Genomic DNA, 6,000 nt, shown 5'->3' with positions numbered 1-6,000 from the left:
AACAAAAAAGAAAAAAGAAAAAAGGAAAAGAAATTCCTAAAAGAATGACGCATGATAAAAAGATCAGTTTTGATCCATTGCAAGACACGTCCTGTTTCGCACGCACATATCCAGGTTTTCCTAGCTTAAAAAGTCTGGCTTTGTCATGTTGGATCAAAACTTTAAATATATACAGAATCAAGCTTCATTTAACCATCTTCTACAGTAGATACTTTTTCAATTCTTGATGCTGCATTCTCTTGATCCTGGAGCTGAAGACTGTGAGAATTTTATATTGAAGCAATACTGCTGCTAGCAGAAAGAATTTTAAATCTTTGCACATTTTGCCTAACAAGTGGAAATTTTAAAAACCACAAGAACAGTTGTTACTTTTAGTCACAGATTTGCTCTTCTTGTCACAGGCATCCAGGGCCCGAAGGATAATCTGTCACCGGGGGCTGTGGAAATTTTGGCAGCAGAATGTTAGCTATCAGGGTATGAGCGTATGGGGTGTTGTGAAGACTGGAAGCTACACTTTCCCCAGTTAGGTCCGTGTCATTGCTACCTTGCACTTTTGCTGACAATATGGTGTGTGTCAGCATCTATCTGCCAAGAGGAAGGCCCTGAGGACAAAGAGAGGACCTCCGGAAGCAGCTTATCAAGACACGAGAGCTTCATGTAGATAACAGGGCCTCCATGACTAGCGGTAGTTGTGGGAACAGCTGTGTTCTTTGAGGGACTCACTGTCCAGCTGGGATCCAGGAGGCTCGAGCCACACACAGTGACAAAGGGTGGGTGGCCATGCAGATCAAAGGGATGTACCATGTGGTCAGCTACATCTCAGATTCTCTGCCCAGAGGAATTCAGGGGAGGATTCAGGGAAGTTGCTCATTCAACTGTTACTTCACAAAACTCAGTGCATTTCCTGGAAACCATCATGTCAAATATCACCAGTCAACGGGGAACAGTTCATAAAACAATTGTGAATAGATTTAACTTATTATTATCAAATGTTAATGAAGAAACTATTTAGCATTGACACTAATGTAGTTTGTTTTTATTATATTAAAATCATCTAATATGCTGAACTGTAAGAGCCTTCATATTTTGTATTTTGGGAAAAGAAATATGTACATGTATTTTAAACCTATCATTGATTTGATCAAAATTTCATCAAATTCTAATAATATTAATCATTTCAAATTTAATACTGGAGTGAAACTTTGAATAGAGCTCTTTTATAAAAATGAATGTGAATAAAATTATGAATAAAATATTTATTGTCATTGCCACAATGGGAAAATAGTATCTGACATGATCATAAGGTAAGCCAATAAAGCTGAGTATGGATATTGATGTGTCAAATGCATCAATATGTAATATCTATAACACTTTGTGCCCAAAAGCAAGAGTAAAAAGGTTATCAAAGTAGTTCGGATGAATATTACTCAAAATTTAAAAACAAACGAAAAAGAAAACCCAAATCTTAACTAATAACAAAATTTTTTTCAACCCCCTACAATCTCAAATTAGTAGACAAGTCTAAGTAATAAAATACTCTACAAAAATGTTCAATAGAATTAAAAACTTTTAACTTAAAGGAATTTTGATGTTCAATCAATCTCAAAGAGTCCGTAGACATCAATAAAATCCCAATGGAGGCCTGAAAGAAAAAGGATATGATAATTACTGGATGTTAACTCTTACACTGCATGTTCTGACTAGAAGTCTTAAAAGTTCAAGGTAACACATCACTCGCAGTGTTTGTAGAAAGGCAATATTTTCCAAGCCAGAGGTCGTTACTTGAAAACCTTGTATATGGTCACAATGATTATAAACTCAAACAGTCCTTCACCCTGGAGTGAACTGAATGGAAGGTTCTACAACTACCCAAGTGAACACCGGTGATTTGTCTTCCTTCTGCTGACAGGAAAGAGAACAAGCTGAGCGATCGTGAGGATGGCGTTTCCCAAGCCCGCACTGAAGTCTGAGTGCACACCCACTGTAAAGATTCTGGAGAAAAAAATATCTCTAGAATGTGGCAGAAGAGAAACCTTGTACTCTGAGTGGACGCGATGAGAAAATTCAGGAATGAGCAGGCAACAGTGAAGCAGCCATGGCGGCCACTGGGCACAGGGCCCCCCATTCCAGGTGCAGCTCCTCAGCTCCCTGTCACTGCTCTAAACCACAACCCTCTGACTTCCCCTTTCCACCTGAAATGTCTGCTTCCAAATAGTCCTCAGTGCAAGTCCAGCTGAAAAAAATTCACTCCCCCTGTAATGTGTAGGGCAACCTTTGTTTTTTTTTATTATTATTATTTAATTAGTGCTTTTTCATTTATTTTATATACTGGCCACATTTTCCCCTCCCTCCTCTCCTCCAGTTCCCTCCCCTTCACTTCCCCCCTTCCAGCCTCCCATCTACCCACTTCCCCATCCACCACCCTCAGTCTCCACGCAGAAAGGGACAGGCCTCCCATGGACTTGAACAAAGCCAGGCACATCAAGACCCGGCAAGGTAATCCAGATGAAGAACACACCTTTGCTTCTCATAGTGACCTGTAAACCCCTACCCATTCAGATGGCTGTCTGCCCGGGGTACACACCCTCTGGGCATCGTCTTCCCAACTCCTCTCCTGGATGACTCTCATATCACAGTTATGGGTATTTTTATTGTTGTTATACATAACAATACATTTAGTTACGAGATTTTTTTCATACACATATCCAACACCCTTTGATCACATTTTCCCCATTCTTTGTCCTCTCCTCTCTCCCACTGTTCCCCAAGAAGTCCCATTTCTACTCTGATACCTTTCTAAAAGTCTAGACTCTGTACCTGTGAGGAAATGCAAGGGGTATGGTATTTTGGGCTCTGATTAAGTCTCACCCCTTCAGGGATGCCATTCTATTTATCCCAACCAGGCCACCTTCCCGGAGTCCCTGCTTTCTGTTCCTTTCGATCTTCCGGTGGTGCCGCAGTTTTCAGGTATTTTTCTTTGCACCTTACTCTTTTTGTAGCCACGCTAGAAAATATCTGCTCCCTACAGTTAGAGAGCTCTGCCTGTCTTGTCTAAGTTGCGTTCCCAGTGCTTGGCACACAGAAAAAAAAATCAATAAAATATTCAATCAGTTCCCTCCCACTCTGATCTAGCCCACTCCAGCTCCCTTTAGTCTTATCAATTCCACAGCGAGAGAAACTCACTATCTACTCCGTTTTCTCATTGTCAATCCAATCGACATGCAGAGCCCACAGGGCAGGGTCTGTGAGGTGCTGTGTCGCAGCTACTGTGTGCTCCGAGCCTCTGGTGTGCGCGGTAGTTATCAGATAACACCTCAACCATGTGGACATAGAACCATCCTAATCCCGATCTCACAGGCAAGGGAGGAGGTATAGAAAGGCTAATACTGTCTCCAAGACATCACAAGCGGTGAGGGTTCCACACTCCACAGGGTAAAGTGAAGTATCTGCCCTACAGTAAGTACGAGGAGAGAGGGGACAATAACATGAGCTGGGTATTCAAGAGGGAAAAAATACATACATACATACATACATACATACATACGTACGTACGTATGTACGTACGTACGTACATGGGTTAGGTCAGGGGTTAAGGTTAGGGTTAGGGTGTGTATGTATGTATGTATGTTTGTATGTATGTATGTATGTTTCAGGGAGGCCAGGATCATCGTATGAAGATGAACATTGAGTAAAACTTTGAGGGTAAAAACATTGGGGTTTTTAATGAATGAACACCAAGAACCAGTGTAAGAGCCCTTATCAGAAAGTGAATAGCGAGAATAAACCTACAGAGGAAGAAATACTAAAAGAGAACAAGAAATTTAAAAAATAAAGAAAAATGAATAAAAATTGAATTAAGGTTTGAAGATTATTGTGATGATTACTGTAGGCCCTTTTTCTAATAATACTACTGGCTTTATTATCTGCTTCTGGTGACTACTTCAGCGATTTTAGATTTTCTGATGATAGGCATGACCAAAGTCTTACACTGTCATAAGCAACACTGTGAAAGAGATCTCTGACAATGTCAGCAGGCAGGGAGAAAGAGCAGCCAAGGAGACACAGAGAGGCCAGGCAGGGACCAGTCCTCTGTGGACTATAGAGATAGAACACTATCCCTTGCCTGCAAGGGGCTTATATCCGGACACAGAGATGATGACCACTGTACACTCCCGCAGTGGAGTAAATACAAAAGCTTACAGCTCCCAAATTCTACAGAACAGAATTATTTTAAAAAGATATTACTGGGGCTGCGAAGATGGCTCGGCTGGTTATATTGCTTGCTGTTCATGAATGAAGAACTGGTGCTGGTGGTGGAGGGCATGGAGACAGATCCTCAAGGCTCCAAAGGCCAGCACTCCAGCTGAAATGGTGAGCTCCAGGTTCACCGGGAAACCCTGTGCAAAGCTAATGTAGTAAACAACAGAGGAAGTCGCCCAGCTGATGTGGGAGTCCCCTCTGTATGCTGTGGTTACCACTAATGAATAAAGATACTACTTTGGTCCTATAGCAGGACAGAACTTAGGTAGGTGGGGAAAGCTAAACTGAATGCTGGGAGAAAGGAGGCAGAGTCAGGGAGAAGCTATGGAGCCGCCACTGGAGACAGATGTGCTGAAACTTTGCTGGTAGGCCACGACCTTGTGATTAATGAAGCTGGGTTAAATTAAGATGTAAGAGTTAGCCAGTAAGAAGCTAGAGCTAATGGGCCAAGCAGTGATTTAAATAATATAGTTTCTGTGTGATTATTTTGGGGGTCTGGGCAGCTGGGAAACAAACAAGTGGCCTCCTTACTACAACACCCAACATTGACCTCTAAATATGACACACAGGCAAGTACACACATGTTCATACAGCACACACACACACACACACACACACACACACACACATACACACACAGTGTTTAAAATAAAAATTCAGGACTGAAAGGATGGCTCAGCCATTAAAGGGTAGACTCAATTAGTTTCAATAGTTATTTAATTCAGACGTATTTATGCAGAAATGTCGATACTAAAACAGGTACATTCTATGATAGATGAAAATAAAATAAAAAATAAAAGCTGCATGTACTTATTTATAACATCTCCTTCTGAACCTGTTCCCCCAGTAAATCTTCTAACGCTGCTCTCGCCTTCTCTGGCCCCTGCCTGCGGTTGATTAATGGATTTTCTTGAGCTGAAAGAACACTTCTCCTCCTCCTCTTTCAGTAGGAAACAATTACCTTAATTCTCCTTCCACATCCCTACCATCTTCCTGTAGAGTATTTCCCTCACTTCTGAAATAACTAAAGGAGCGCAGAGAGAGGAGAGAGAGAGAGAGAGAGAGAGAGAGAGAGAGAGAGAGAGAGAGAGAGAGAGATTCAGAAGAGACCCCAGTGTGCAGTTTTCCTGTGTTTACCCAGCCAGACACAACGGTTTTCCCCGGTACTTTAGGAAGCTCGCCATCACCCTGTTTATGGGAAATGAGCCCTGGAAAACTTCGCTCCTGTGAAATTAGGGAGACTTGTCTGCTGCTCTCCCTCTGTCTCCTTGTGTGGCTGTCTGTCCCCCCCCCTAATAATCATACAACTGTGGAGAGCTAACAGTGCCGTGGGAAACATCAAAGGGTGGAGGGCTCCCCTTTCTACCACCCTTGGGCAGAAGATGCCAGACCACAGTATTCTTTCCCATAGAGCCTAGGCGTTGCTTAGAATCCCTTACTCTCTGCCCGATGCTTCACGTGGCCAATGTCTTTTTAGATAAAACATTTATTGTGTATGACTGACCATTCTCTTAGTGCACAGAATGCATCCTGTAACTCAAGACACTCCGGGAGAAACTACAGTCTATTTTCAGCTGCCGTAGAACCTATTATTTGGCAAAGTGCTTCTTAGTAGCTTGAAACACTAATAGTTTAAAAGCATTATTGTAGTTTACAGAAAAGAGTGTATAGACAGCTTTAGCCTGTGCCGTCCACTCCCTTGCTCTTCAGCGCTGTGCTCACTCGCTCTAGGAACCCCCC

This window comes from Alexandromys fortis, unplaced genomic scaffold (genome assembly GCF_014885135.2).
Source record: "Alexandromys fortis isolate MF-2015 unplaced genomic scaffold, M_Fortis_MF-2015_v1.1 scaffold_38, whole genome shotgun sequence".
In the NCBI taxonomy this organism is placed as follows: Eukaryota; Metazoa; Chordata; class Mammalia; order Rodentia; family Cricetidae; genus Alexandromys; species Alexandromys fortis.
This window is presented reverse-complemented; position numbering follows the sequence as displayed.